This window comes from Anser cygnoides, chromosome 6, assembly GCF_040182565.1.
Source record: "Anser cygnoides isolate HZ-2024a breed goose chromosome 6, Taihu_goose_T2T_genome, whole genome shotgun sequence".
Taxonomy (NCBI): Eukaryota; Metazoa; Chordata; class Aves; order Anseriformes; family Anatidae; genus Anser; species Anser cygnoides.
Window position 1 is genome coordinate 8131733 of NC_089878.1, and position 16174 is coordinate 8147906.

General features: G+C 40.0%; 1 long non-coding RNA gene across 1 annotated transcript; it reads left to right on the plus strand.

Annotated features, from left to right (window-relative positions):
* The first annotated feature begins 3663 nt into the window (after positions 1–3663).
* Positions 3664–8368, plus strand: LOC106034471 (uncharacterized). The gene is made up of 3 exons (XR_001206087.3): positions 3664–4094; positions 5061–5291; positions 7376–8368. It is a non-coding gene; the product is annotated as an uncharacterized lncRNA (long non-coding RNA).
* The last annotated feature ends 7806 nt before the right edge of the window (positions 8369–16174 follow it).

Genomic DNA, 16174 nt, shown 5'->3' on the forward strand with positions numbered 1-16174 from the left:
GTCAGTTTGTTTTTTTTTTAAATTCTCCATATCAGTTAATAGCATAAAGTTGCATAAATTACAGTACATCCCCTCTGATGTTAAAATATCCATAAATATCCTTGTGCTGACAGGATATGACTGGAAAGATCCTTCTGATAGTTCCCTAGTACAGAACCAAGTACAGGCAATTTAGTTCCACATAGGGAGGTCTACAAATACCTGGTCAACTCAAGAAGTATAAAGCAGTGTTAGGAGCTGCAACAGCATAAGTTATTTGTAGGGACTAGAGAGGCAATCTTATCACAGGAATTAGACGTAAAATTAAGTTCATCTGAGAAAGGCAGAATGCTATGGTGTCGGGAAAAGCAACAGTGAAAACTGAGAGATAAAACTAAGGAAAAGAGTTAGGATGGGGACAGGAAGGCAGAGAAGAGACCAAGGTAACAAAGGTGCCAAACAGAAGGCTCCAGGACTAAACATAGCTTTCAGCAATCATTTTCTACAACTAAATTTACATTCAAAATACAAGCAGCAGATTTTATAATGTTCTGCACAATAGCTCTGTATTCTGTAGTCTCTCTGAACGTGGTCTGTGGCTTATAGCAGTTACGTTCAAACAGTGAGATAGAAGATCATTCATTTTTTATCAAGGTCTACTGAATAATTTTGATGAAATAGATCAGCTGTAAGCAATGGGGGGCTGTGGGTTAGGCCAGAAATTACACAGTAGTTCCTGGCTATACTTAGGTTGCGTTGCTTGCTACAGCTGCCGTTGAGAAATGGTGAAAGGCCAACTGTAGGGTATCCCACAAGAATGCAGAGAGCCTCTTATGTCAGGAATTTTGGCAAGGCCTCAGCAAAATCTCCTTGCAGTCTAAACTCAGGAGCCTGCCACTGCAGTAGCAGGGCTCTAGGATGTGCCTTATAATTGACTTCTGCACCATACAACTATGGGGCACATTGGGTAGGAGTCTGCAAGACAAAACTGTGACAGAACTGCAAGATGTTTATGATTAAAACTTAATAATACATTTGTATATTGTTCCTTGATCTCTGAGGAAGAGTCTGCAATACATGTGGGCACAGAAGAGGAGCTGATTCCAAAGTATCTCGTTCCAAAGTATCTCACTCTCATTCACAACTGTTGTTCCCCAGGGGTTGTTGTACGGCCTATCCTCTTTAACAGATTTATTGATAATTTGGATGAGGAAATTGAGTGCACCCTCAGTAAATTTGCACATGACACAAAGCTGGGTGGAAGTGTCTATCTGCCAGAGGGTAGGAAGGCTCTGCAGAGGGACCTGGACAGGTTGGCTCGATGGGCAGATGCCAAGGGGATGAGGTTCAATGTGGCTAAGTGCCGGGTCCTGCACATTGGTCACAACAACCCCATGCAACACTACAGACTTGGGGCGGAGTGGCTGGAAAGCTGTGCACAGGAAAAGAGTCTGGGTCAATGCTCGTCTGAACATGAGCCAGCAGTGTGCCCAGGTGGCCAAGAAGGCCAATGGCATCCTGGTTTGTATCAGGAATAGTGTAACCAGCAGGGCAAGAGAGGTGATCATCCCCCCCTGTACTCTGCTCTGGTGAGACCACACCTAGAGTACTGTGTTCAGTTTTGAGCCCCTCAGTACAAGAAGGACATCGAGGCCCTGGAGTGTGTCCAGAGAAGGGCTATGAAGCTGGTGAAGGGCCTGGAACACAAGTCCTGTGATGAGCGGCTGAGGGAACTGGGGGTGTTTGGTCTGGAGAAGAGGAGGCTCAGGGGAGACCTTATTGATAAACTTCCTAAAGGAAGTTGCGGGGAGCTGGGGGTCGGCCTCTTCTCGCAGATAAGTAGTGATAGGACTGGAGGGAATGGCCTCAAGTTGCACCAGGGGAGGTTTAGGTTGGAAATTAGGAGACGTTTCTTCTCAGAAAGATCTCTCAGGCCTTGGAACGGGTTGCCCAGGGAGGTGGTGGCATCACTGTCTTTGAGGGTGTTCAAGGAAAGGTTTGGATGTGGTGCTTAGGGACGTGGTTTAGTGGGTGACATTAGTAGTAGAGTGAGGATTGGACCAGATGATCTTGGAGGTCTTTTCCGACCTTAATGATTCTATGATTCTGTGATCTTCTGCCAGGAATGGTTGTCATTGCTATAACTACCTTAGCCACCAGGCGTCACTACTGGACATAAAATCTGCACTATTTTTATCTCTTTAAAAGCAAATATTCAGCAGATACTTAATAAGGAACTCGTATATTAATTATTAATGTGTCAATATTGTAAGCATTAGATCGAGCCTGAATATTGACAAACAATTTGTTGTCATGCAGGCATTTACATGCTGCTGTCAAGTTGTTCATGCTCTACATTGCAAGATGAAAAAAAAAAGATGATTGTGAGATTAGAGTTTAAAATTGGGATCTCAGTCCATTCTTTTCTTGCATGCTTTTCTGAAGATAGAAGAATTCTCTAAAGATATGTCAGGAGTTGGATACTGTCTCTACTTAACTGGCTGAATGCATTTATGGTATTGCTGAATCTTCAGTTTTTGAATAAGCTACCTACCAATGCATATGAAGTAGAGTTTGAAGTTGTCTTTAAGTTCACGGTTCTTCTGTTTTCTGTCAAGAAATTCAACAGAACCTGTTCTAGTAGTTATCAACTGTTACAGAAAACAGCTTTTACACATTCAGAAAGACCATATGACAATATGTATCATCTCTCTGTTGTATTCATTTCCTTCCACTATTCATTTTGGCCTAGATACTGCTCTTACTCATCCATGCAAAAGAGCCAGCTTCTATCTGAAATGATAATCAGAGATTCCAGATAGCTGACTTTGAGAAACCAGTCTTGTACTCTAAAGAATGTGTACGGTAGAGAGTTGAACTTGATTGCAAAATGCACCAAAATTTGAACATAGATTGCTTATATCAATAACTTAAGTGAAGCAGAGAATTAAACCATAACTAGTATGCTAGTTATTTCAAACTGAGGTAGCCAGATGACTTTGAGGACTGTTGTAAGAGAAATGACCCCCCCCACACACACAAAAATAAATATATATATATATATATACACATATATAGTTAGTTAATTAGTTAGTTAGCTCATATCTAACTAATAATACAAACTTCTGTTGCACTCTGGAACTTTAATAGCAGAAAATAAATGAGAAGTTGAAAATAACTGTGTGTACCAGTTGGTCACAGGGTGACTGTGAATCATGACTGTACTGTGGTGATGAGAAAGGCAAGCGTGACCATAGAATGCATCAAGATATAATTGAAGTAGAGAGGGGGAAATGATAATGCTATTGCATGAAGTTCTGTAAGCCTGTTCTGAAATGCATTGTGCTGCTTGGGGATGACCATATTTTAAAAGGATATATGAAACAAGCGCACAGAATAGCTTAAATTGCTCTGTATGTGTTGGACACTTGACAAAGCACTCCGTGGTACAATGACCTCTTGGGACAGGCAGCTCATGTCCATACTAACCCGAGCAGGAATAGCCCCCTGGCATAGTAGGTATTTCCCCACCATTTGTGCCACTGCACACACCAGCACTTCTAGCAATGACCTCCCTGCTTCATACACTCCGGAATGGTGTGCCTCACACAGTGCAGGGGCCCTAATCTGGTGCAGAGTCTCAGTTTCAGCTTTGCAAAATTGTCAGGTCATGATGCCTACTCTTGCTGCCCTTCATATCACTGAAGTAGCAGTTTGGAGTAACAAGGTCAGGATTGTTCACACCCGAAGCAGAAGGACAAGATGACACATGGGAGGATGTCTAGAGCATAACGGAGGAAATGCTTTTATTCCTTCTAGAAAAAAAAGAGGACAAAAATCACATTTCCCTTTTGAGTTGTTTGTTTTGGTACAAGTCTGCATCCCATACCATATCCCTCATGTAGAGAGGTTTTAACTGAGAGACAACTGCTCATTTGTTCTCATCCATTTGTTTCCTTTCTTAAGACTTGTCATGACTAGAGGTGAATCTACATCCATGAAAAAGGCATGAGGCAAAGCAGGCATGAAAAGAATTTTCTGGAAGAAAACTGGGGTACCAGCAAAGCGTCAGTGATGTCATTTAAGAATTACCTGTCCCCATTTCTCTAAGGCAGGTAATGACAGGACAAGGGGGAATGGTTTTAAACTAAAAAAGGGTAGATTTAGATTAGATATTAGGAAGAAATTCTTCACTCAGAGGGTGGTAAGGTCCTGGCACAGGCTGCCCAAGAGAAACTTTGAATGCCCCATCCCTGGAGGTGTTCAAGGCCAGGTTGGACGAGGCCCTGGGCAACCTGACCTAGTGGGAGGTGTCCCTGCCTGTGGCAGGGGGGTTGGAACTGGGTGATCTTTAAGGTCCCTTCCAACCCGAACCATTCTATGATTCTGTGATTCTGGGATAGTGGGCGGGGTGGGTGGTGGTTTGTTTTGTTTTGCTTTGGGTTGGGTTGGGTTGGATTGGTTAGTTGGTTGGTTTTGTTTGTTTGTTTTTTCCCCTAGGAACATAGGAAGAAGGGGTAAGGGCAGGGGTGGGTTGGTAAGTATATGGCATTTAAATATTGCCATAGTAGTTGATCTAAAGAGGGAAAGTTATGGGTAGCCAAACTGTGCTGAAGGCTCTGTACAGAAATTTAGCACAAGTTACCAGGGCATTCCTGCATGTTACCCACTGCTGCAGTTGCACATACTGTGACCTGCTTGTCAGTGAGTTAAGCTTTGGTGTAAGGTGTTTGTTTCCAGATATCTGGCTGCCTGTTTGTAATGCATTAGAAGCACTAGATGCCATTGGCCAAGCAATGTCCAGTTGCCTGTGCTCGGGAATGGGGTGAGACCAGAAGTAGTGGGAGCCTTCTTGAAACTTCTTTGTGCTTTGGTTCTGCGTATCCGTAGTGCTCACTTACTGCTACAGAGGGTTTCCCACTGTAGGGGGTAGTATGTATCTGAAGCACACAATAAGTATATCCCCTTTTCTTATACCCCTTAACATACAAATCAAAATTTCTGTTAAAGCTATGCTTCTGGAGTAGGCTATGTCATTCTTGACCAGCTTTACTTACATATCTTTTTTTTTTTTTTTTTAGGTGAAAACAGAGGATGGATATTGGTCAATCTTGGAAAGACAGCCGTCTCCTCAAGTCTTTGAGCTGTTTGTAGCCCAGGATGCCAAATTGGTGATCTGACTCCGAAAATGCACAAATGAAAGCCCAGTTCATGCTGCAGAAAACTGCAGACAACCAGAGGCCTTAGTTCCTAATAATCTTGGCAGATCTGTTGACCTGCTCCAAACACCACCTTATGTCTATGGACTAGAGGTAGGCAGTTTATATTATTTATTCAGGCAGTATTGTTTGCTGGTTCCTATAAAGCTAGCCTGAACCAATGGTGTTCCCAGTTGGGTATCTTCTCATATTGCTGCAGGGAAATTCCCCCAGAAGCAAAGCCGTGCCCATAACCAGGCATGGCCCTACAAACACTTATCAAGGCATTCCTCTCTGCTCTCACCACACTTTGTGAGCAATCCATGCAAATGAGCAGGCTGATTCACTGATCTGAAGATGTGTATTTTTATAATGTGTCAGAAATTGTGCTGAATAATGAGCACTGAGGAACAGGGTAGACTCCAGAGCTGAAAAGTTTAAGCCATATCCCTGGGGACGTGTTGGTGTGAGGAAGCTCTGGCACAACTAATTTCTGTATAAAATAAGTAGAATCTGAATTCCATTCCCATTTGCACTCAAGTTTTTCTTTTGCAGAAGCCCTCCATCTTGCTTCAGTGCAGTCATTTATGAGCTAAGATATACAAAGAAATATATAAAGATACACGGGCTGTGTGAGCTCATAGTAATGACACATAGTTAATCAGGGGAAGGGGCAGTCTGTCAGTTAGCAGGGAAAGGGGAGACTACAAAAACATGACTTATTTTAACAGAAATGTCCACATACAAAATGCTTTCCACCCATACTCCCTGCTCTGCAAATGAGTGATGGCTAACTATACGGTTAGCACAGACTGTGCAGTTGTTCTCCACTGTTTGTGTTACTGTATTTTAAGAATGCCTTCACTTAAGAAACAGTGACTTTAGAAAAGATAACTTTGCAGAAAGGCCTGAAAAGAACATGTAGGGTTCAGGACTTTCACAAAAAGAAGAGAAAAAATGAGCTTTTCAGGAGAAATAATGTTAACATTGGTGAACTTCTGCAATGTTTTCAAGTCCTTTGAAAACCGTATCATAGCTTTCCTTCTCCAGTCAAAAAAATAAAATTTTATATATATATATATAATTTTTCAATAGCTGATCATTAGACCATTCGCAATTTGTTGTTCTACCAGAACACTCAAAAGAGCAACATCTATGCTGCACCTCAGGTTCTAGCAGCGTGCTTCTGCATAAAACCAATTAATCTTTCTCCTAACCTTGTTTCTGTACAGTTTTATTTCAGTGGTCATTCAAAGACACAAGAGTTATTTAAGAATAAAAGTTCTCAAAACTTTCTCTTGCAGCAAAGGCCAAGCCTACAGCCTGGAAAGTTGAAGTTAAAAAAGATCAAATCAAAGTTAATTTCACAACTGTCGTAGCATCTTATGTGTAGGTTTTGCTTACGTGTAGTTCCACAGGCATAATAAAATATTCAGATTTGTACAAAGATGCATTACAAGTTTTTCTAGCTTCAGAGCTCAAGAGGGATATCATTATAGCTTCTAGCTGTATTTGATGCCAGGATCAAAACCCAACTGCAGTAAGAGAATTATTTTGTAGATTAGCTTAGTCAGACATGGAAGTAGGACCTGTTCTTACTGTTCACCGTGAAGGTACGTCTTCTATAAGTGGGGGTTAAGGTGAGATGGAACATGCATGAGCATAGCATCTCACTTCCTGCTAAAAAAAAAATAAAATCAGAGAACGTGTTTTCTCAGCATACCCTTTTCTTGTCTACATACTGCTAATATTGCATTGTGCTTGTATGTTCATGTGTGGGAAGAAGTTCCCTGCAGGCAGGGAAGGAAAACAAAGCTATCTGTGCCCTATCTCATTCTACATCTATAGCTTGATCTAGCCAGAGCAGAGCTTCCTAATAACTTCGGTCCCACTAACAAGGAGAAATCTGATTTGTCTTTCCCTCTCAAAATACAAATATGTTGAGGCAGGAGTGGGCCTACATTATTCCTTCAAATTCCTGCACACAAATTAAGCTCAGTGAGCCTTTACAACAGAATTGCAAAAGTTTGCATGGGTTCAGAAAGTGATGGACGCATTCAGATAAGAGCAGATCAACAGCTATTACATGCAAGATGGTGTCTCTGGCTCACAACATCCCAGAGCCACAAATTGCTGGGAATCTGCGAGTATATTCTGCAGAAGCACAGATAATGCACTTTGTTCTTGTACTTCCTCAGGGCTCCGTTCTTTAGCCACAGCTAAGATACAGGATACTGAGGATGGATGGACTTACTTTGGATCTGAGGAAGTTCACATGTTCCAATCTTCTTCCTTGTCAAGTGAATAATAAAAATGAATATGATAAACATTAAAAAGCTTAAAATTTTCATAAATTCATGTAATATTTTAATTACATAACCCCCCTGACCCCAGAGATTATATCTGTGAACTGTAAGGGAATAGAAATCACAGATGACGGAGTAAAGCCCTTCTAGTCAATAATGTTTATGGGATAAAAAAACGTCGTAACTAAGTTTGTAACGTGGTGGTATTACTTGTGTCAGCAAAGAAAGTGATGCTGCTGGGATTTATTTTCATTATGGGGACTGAGATAGATGTATCTATCAATATTTTGGTGATAGCTGAAACTATTTGAAAACCATGGCTTCAAAGAAGCTAAGAGAAGTGATAACATGAAGGAAAGACACTTCTAGAAAAAGAGGCTAGATCCTGGAATACACACATGCACACACAATCTGAAAAAAAAAAAATCATTTTTGCTATACTGCACTGTCAAAGAATGACCCAGATTGACCTAAGAGGTCTCGTACAGTGTATTTAATATTTCCCTTTTATTCTTTAATAAGCAGACAGGTTGAAAGGTTCCTTTTTATTTTATTTTATTTTTTTTAACTTCCTTCTCTTTTTCTTTTCAGAAAAGAAAAAGTACAGAATCATTCTGCTTCAGTTCAAAAGTTACTCCTAACTTTATCTTATTTAATCATGACTGAAAGTAACCAAAGGCTTCCATTCTGTTTGCTCATTGAAAAAAAAAAAAGTCATATATTCAATATTTTTTTGAAATTCTAGATGATTTTCTGATTTACTTCAGAAAAAAAACATGTCAATCATTTAGACTTAGACTTATGGTAGAAAATTACAAATTTGGAATTCAATGGGGATACATTTAAATTAATTTACTACTTTGATAACATCTTAATTAGGAATAGTTCTTACCTTTGGGACTGTCTTTTCAGAGCAAGTCATGATGAGCTTTTCCCTTTCTTCCTGTTTCCCCCACATCTTTTAACCACATTTTCAAAATCACCAAAAGAATTACTGAATAACATTGTTCTTGAATGTGAAAGAAATCCATTCAGATTTGGTTGGCAGGACAAGCATCCTACCAAAAAGGCTGTTTAATATTTTAAGTACCAGTCACTGACTTTTTTTTGTGAGTAGCATTTGGAGTTCTTGGCTTTGCCTTAATTTTGAAACTTCGCAATTTTTCCGAAGATTGAATAGCTGTTTTCTGTCCAACCCTAAACAATGAGCTTCATTAATTCAAGCAGATGAAATCTCTGATGCTGGTGTGCTAATGGCATCCCTTATTACTGAAACATAATTCAAAAAGTTGAACCTCAACAAGAAGCTATTTGCGATGTTAGCACTACCTATAAAAGGACAGGATTTTTATGGATTAGAAATGATACTTGTTTGTGAGTAGTACATGCTAGACCATTAACAGCTTTGTTATCAATGTCATGAAATATTGAAAAAAAAAAGCAAAAAAAAAAAAAATCTGGAAGATACATAGAGGTGAGTTATACCTGTAAGCCAAACTTTTTTTCAGACATGTTTAAAGGTATTCAGGGGAACATATGTTTAAAAATATAACAAAAAATGAAACAAAACCTGACAAATCCTGAAAATTTTATCACCAAAGGAGAAATGTATGTGAAATATTCTAAATGCAGTAGAACTAATCTATCTAAGTAGATCCACTAGAAATAATCTGTATAGATCTTAATGATTTTATCACCTTTTATACTTCCTTAAAATTGTTTGTATTGTTTAACATTCTGCTTTATCACTCGTATTACATAAACTGAAAATAAAAAAAAAATAAAAATACACAAATTAGTTGTTTCAGTAACCTACACAACCAGATTCTTTGATATCTAGTCCTCTACTTCAGTGAAAGCAATCATGCGGTGTTTCCCTAGAGAATCAAAGCATTAGGAAATAAATACTTTTGAAGTACTTATGTTCCCTGTAGTAAAGTTATTGTACCTGGTTTCCCCATAAGCAGCACCTTCTGCATCTTATTTCAAGGAATTCAACAAACTATGCTGTTTGAACAGCAAATATTAAGATGCCAGTTCATCCCATCTGTGTTTCAAATGATCTGAATTTGAAGTGATGATCACATCATTTTTATCGTAGCAATCTTAATAATCACTGAACTTTAGATCTGAGCTAAAATTATTTGAAGCATGAGCACTCCTTAGTGTTCATAGCCTTATCCTGTCGAGCTGCCCTTCTCCACACATATGGATTCACACTGCATACTAGAGATATACTTTTGTCATATCTATCACAGTATTGCTTCCACTTCTGTTTTGAGTTGTATATTTCTGCGTTGTGTGAAACAAGTGTTATGTTTTCTATACCCTCGAGTGATTCATATTTTTGTCAAATCAAGAAAACATTACAGATGGAGATGTAGAGGATAACTGTAGTAGTTTTTCAATTTTTTTTTCCCCAGTTTGATGCTAGCTCATGGGTGTGACAATTTGGGTGATGCTGGTGTCATCCCCTGCTAGCTTTCTTCTCTCCACGCACTTTTTTTTTTACTATAAAAATCTACTGTTGGATTGCTCTGTTATATGTAAACCTAAAACTTTTTAGCTTGATTTTTACTATAGTTGGTATTCAAGTTGGTATTCCCCACTGGTCGGTAAACATGATTCCTAGCAACAGCAAGGGATAGCCCTTCCTTCTTTGGCTGTTCCCTGACTAAAATTTCCCACCCCTAAATGTAGGGTAAATTTAATGCATCAGGGTTTTTTTTCTCAATCTTTGGATAGACCATAAAAGCTATTGTATTTAAAGGTATATGTGCTATTCCCCAGCATTCTCTTGGGGGAAGGGGTGAGACAAAGAAACCCATAAGAGGTTATTTTTGTACAGTTATAGCTGCAGCCACACATTAGTCCCTGGTGCTACTCCATTTGTCTAGGACACAGTCTGAAGAAAGTAGGTCAGAGCACATGAACTTCTACGTGCCTGCCAGAGAAGGCTCTGTAGGTAGAGCAAGATACTGGAAAAAGACTGTGGGGACAGCAGGAGCCCCACAGTTTTTGTGTGCAGGACCACCTTGATGGGTCCTGTTTGACTAGCTGGCAGCTGTATTCCAGCAGCAACCCATTACTTTCTGACCACATCCCAGTTTCAAAGGGGATGGAGATCGTTCCTTGCAAACTGATCACTTGTGACTTATTCTAGCCAGTGACCGGTTAATGTAGGCTAACTCATCTTTATGGTAAAGATTTGCAGGCCCATTAGGCATTGTCTCTAATTGGTAGCTGCATGGACACCTCAGAGATTGCTGATGGTTCATCTTTACTTCTCAGCCTATAAGGAAACTGCAAATAAATCTGCTTTCTGCTCTAGGTGGACTCCTAATCCGGTGCCCTTTCTGATTTCAATACTTACCAGGGTGTATTTAAACCTGGTGATGTAACCTCTGCCTAGAAACCTAACTTAAGGTCTACGCCCATGTCAGATTAGGGCTTTAATTTAGTTGGGTGACTCATTCTGACGGGCTTCCTGGGCTTTATTTGATAGTCAGAGAGAAAATTCTTTAATCCATTTGTTCAATGGGTTCTGCAAGAGCCAACTGTAACCCTAGCTCTGAAACCATACAATTAGATCTAAGCTAGCACTTTGATCCTACCTTTGTTCTAAAGTGGCCAGTGCTTCATTCTGAAACAAGACAAATCCGAGCCCACCAAAACTTTCTAAGTTCCTTCTGTTTAGCCATACTGGTAGCTCACAGATAACAACTTTCTTTCTGCTGTCACAGACTTCTGTAGGCACCAGGCTGACATTGATTTGCCAATTATGACTGATATATCAAGGACCTGGGACACGCTGAGAACGCTCTCTCTCAGACGTTGATAACAACCTGCTTCTCTACTGATTAAGGCTCATTGGCATAGTGTAGGACTAGATGTTCTGGAGTAGGCTCATTATACTTGTCCTTCCAGTATGAGCAGAAGGGCTCATGCATTCTCAAACCAGCAGGTTTCTTCATTAGATAACAGCTGTTACAGTATTCTTCACCTGTTTCAAACCAGTTTTGCACACCTTTCGTGTCCTCCATATCCAATGTTTAAGGTATTTTCTTTAGAATTCAAAAACCTAGTATACCCTGAGCAACTGCTGTGTGTCATATACCAGCTCAGCTACTAGGACTTACTGAGATGTGCACAAAACTGAGCAAGGAGCAGACAACGCTCAGTTGTTAATGACAGAATAAATTAAAATAATGTCCAAATACTTCTCAAGAGAAGAAAAAAAGGACATGGAAAATTGCAGACATGGTAGCTTACTGACAGTTTAAATAATGAAAAAGGTTGAGATTCATCAAGGAAACTGCAGATTGAAATATAACAAATCTGTGTCAGCTTGATTTAGTGAGGATGATATGTCTTTTGAACCTGTTGCCCCTCTGGACAAAAGCCTGTTCAATAGCATTTGTTCCATGCTATTTATTATTTTTACAGGTGATCTAACAAATGGTATAGACTTTGTACGGTAAAGTTTTCAGCCTGTGTGCCTTTTGGTGCAAGATTAACTATGCAATAAATATTTGCTATTACTAACCAATAAATACTGTGACATAAACTAAATAATTGGGATTACACTGGTGATCATTTAAAAATTCTAGTAAGCCAGTTCAAATAACAGTTTGGCTTTGTTCTGATTTCTGTTTGAAAAGGAGATACTGAACAAAATGAGTCTGCGTAAGAATTGCTTCTTGAGTTCTGTTGGCCAAATTGGCAGTAGCCTTGCAGAGGACCGTGCTAGATCACTTGCCATCAGCTCCTTATGGCCGCCATTTCACAGTGTTTGTGGAGTCATTAACAGTCCCCAAGTCAGAAGTTTAACCAGGAATAAAGTGCAGACAGGTAAGGAAATATATAGAGAAATATAAGTTGGAAGAGTAGCAAGGACCTAGGTGACAATCCTGTCTGCTCTGCAGTAATGAATTGCCCATTGCATATTTTAAAGTTGCAGTGCTAGAAAAGTATGCATACAATTTACATACTTTGCAAAACACCAGCTGGAGTTGGTGCATGTGGAGCTACTTGGCTTCTGGCGATTCTCTGTCTAAAGTTCTCAGACAAAATTTTCATTACTGTCTGAAAGTCCCATAGTGAATTGCACTGTTAAACACTGGACTGAACTGAAAGTTGGCTTTAAAAGGACCAGAGCTGAGCCCAAAACAAATCTAAAATGTTGTTTGAAACTTATCTAAATTAGTAATTTTGGAATGTAGAAAGCCATTTGAATGTTAATCATTAATCAAATGTCAAACAAATAGTTGTGTTTTAAAAATAATTGTGTAAAGCCTTTTTTTTCCCCCTTCCCTTCATTTAATTTTGCCACACCTGTAAGAGCTATGCTGTTACTGACAAAGCTTGTATTTCCACTTTATTGTTATGCTTGTTGCTAGACTGGTGAACCCAGATTGTACGATGGAGACATGTTATTATAATCCAATAAGCAATAGATCTTCCTACTGAAAACCTATACATAGGCCAGCAGTTTCTACATTAAGTTCCAGCAAAAGTAGTATGACAATATGTACAGCCATCAAAAGCAATGACAAATTTCTGTTGACTGCTTAAGTGTATACAATCATGTTAACTAAGTTTGATCTCGGTAACATCTGCTTTCTGTAGCTGTGATTTCTCCATTCACATATATCGAAGGTTTCTGAGCTGTTTTTCTTTCTGATGCAGTTTCTATGAAATGTAACTTTTCAGTTACATCCTATGGTCCCTAAGAGATGTGCACATTTTCTCCCTCTAATAAGGAGTGGAGTGTTTTGAAGCAAAAGGAAAAAATGCATGCTTTGTAGTTCCAAACTTGACACCAGTCCTGACACTGATTAGCAAGATGCTGCCAGTTATGTGATCAGCAGCATCTTGTGTCTGCGTGGGCAGTAACATCTTCTGTCACTGAGTTCTGAACTCGCCTTTCACATCTTCCTCTGAGCAGAGTTTAGACACACCTACTGCTTCTAATCAGGTCTCGGCACCTTGCTGATACCTTTGCTGAAAAAACCTTGTTCTACCGAGGTTTGTAAGGGACAGTCTGTACTTGAAAACATCTGGTCTACTTGGTCAGGCTTCACTTAACAAAGAGATACTTTTTTGTTTTAAAGTATCTGCTTAAATATCAATAGAAAATCATTAAAAGTCCAACTAAACATGTTACAGTGATAATTCAGATAATATTCTATTTAGGAGTAGATATGTACAGCTGCAAGATAGTAAAAATTCCGTGTAAGTATGAGAGATTCTTGCTTACGGATGTTGATCCCTTCCCTATTCTGTTATACAGTATGTTTTCAAGTAATGCAGCTAACTCAGCGTCATTTGCATTAAAAATTATAGCAACCAGGGGTGCTCTCTATAATAGGATTTTGTAAATAGCCTCATGAATAGCGTGGGAGTTTAAAACCAGGATGCTCTGCCATTAGTACAAAGGAGAAAGAGTCAGTCATTATTTCCTTCTCTGCCTCAGCTTGCTGTTATCTTTGCAGCATGGAGAGCAATTGTGATTGCTTTCATGTTGAAAACTATGTTAGTAGTTACAGGGAGCTTGAAAGCTCTCCAGCAAGCTCTATAAGCACAAACCTTATTAAAACCAAGTGATCTGGTCTCCATCGTAATCCATAGCTTACATACTCATTTCAGGGAGAGAAAGATTGGGATATTAGAGCACAGATGATTTAATATGACACCCAAAAACTCACAATGAACTGTCACGATGTTACTGTCATTCTACTTGCTAGGCTATATATAAATGACATATTCTGTGACTGTTATTTTTTGAAACTACCAGAAGACTGAATATGGCTCAGAAATAATTGAATACAGAATTAAAAATTGGCTGCTACTTGTTTTAGCTGTAGATGAGGAAAAAAAATGCACTCAGTGATAGTATTTCTTACTTTGCAGTGCAACTACATGGGAAACATCTTTATTGTAACTAGAAATAGTAATATTTATTTTTAATGAATTCAGAATAGAAGGAACAATCCTGCAAAGGAAGGATTATTACTATAGACATTTCATTAAACACTTTGACATTACATAGCATTTTATGCTTTATTAATTTAAAGACTGATTTGAATGCTTCTGATGTTTTCAATAGGCTCCAGTACTGAAAGGTCAGGTCTAACCCAATTAATCAGTACAGCATTGTTGCTAGGTATTCCCAACTCTTGGACACAAAGCTGGGACAGAAAATTATCTGATAAAGGCCAAAAAATGAGTCAATAGCAGGCTTAAGATTGGAACTCTAAGTTCTTGCTTCCTGGTTTCATTCTGAATCATAAATTATCTTGTAACTGCTAAAAAGAAGGTCAGCAACAATTTAATTACATTTAGGCTTCTCACATTCATTTCTATGCTTTCTAAAATCTATTTGTTTAAAACTACTGAAAGACTGAGGTAATCTGATTCTGATTTATAATGTAAAAATACAAACTGAAAATTAAACGTAAGTATTAATATATATATATAAAGCACAGATGGTGGTGCAATTATTTTAAAAAATTAGATTAGAAGGTTAATTCTTAAGCTTCTCTCCCATAAACTAGGTTAGGGAGCCCTTCATGCCAGCTGGCTGTGCTGGCTGCTAAGCAGAGCACAGTCTCAGAGCCGGTAATCAGCAGGGCTGGCAGTGAGGGGTAGGTCCCATGGAGGCCTCTCGCTGACATTCACAGCATGGGAACCTCACTCGTACTTCAAATATATGCTTTTAATTCTCATGGCTTTGAGAGTAAAAATAGTCGGGATGTGACTCATCTAATTGGTGAAATGGCATCTCTCTGAATTTGCTGCGTGGCAATCTAGAGCCATGGCTCAGAGAAAGGGCCCAAGCCTCCTCCATTTCCGAGAGCCGCCAATGTGCGGGCTGGCTCGGTCTGGGGGTTGGCCATGCTGTGTTCAGTTTTGGGCCCCTCACTACAAGAAGGACATCGAGGCCCTGGAGCGTGTCCAGAACAGGGCTATGAAGCTGGTGAAGGGCCTGGAAGACAAGTCCTGTGATGAGCAGCTGAGGGAACTGGGGGAGAAGTCTGGAGAAGAGGAGGCTCAGGGGAGACCTTATTGATAAACTTCCTAAAGGAAGTTGTGGGGAGCTGGGGGTCGGCCTCTTCTCACAGATAACTTAGTGATAGGACTAGAGGGAGTGGCCTCAAGTTGTGCCTGGGGAGGTTCAGGTTGGAAATGAGGAGACATTTCTTCTCAGAAAGAGCGGTCAGGCATTGGGACGGGTTGCCCAGGGAGGTGGTGGAGTCACCGTCCCTGGGGGCGTTTAGGGAAAGGTTGGACGTGGTGCCTGGGGACATGGTCTAGTGGGTGACGTCGGTAGTAGAGTGAGGGTTGGACCAGATGACCTTGGAGGTCTTTTCCAACCTAAATGATGCTGTGATTCTATGCACTTTGTCCCTGCCTGCAGGTGTGTCACAGGTGCACTTGTGTGGTACCCCACAGAGCGTAGGTGTGACTGGGACAGCGCACGGCACACAACGCCCTCCTATGCCTCAGTTCTTGATTTCAGGTGGTTAAGGGAAAAGCACTTTTCATTATGAACTCTGAAGAACGTTCTGCATTGCCCTGAAGTGCGACTTGGAATTGTAACTCACGGCTCTGAAATCGAAAAGCGAGCTCAAGTGGGTGGAAGGGGTAAAAACGACCGCAGGTCGGTAGAGGCGGGCGGGCAGGGGGCGC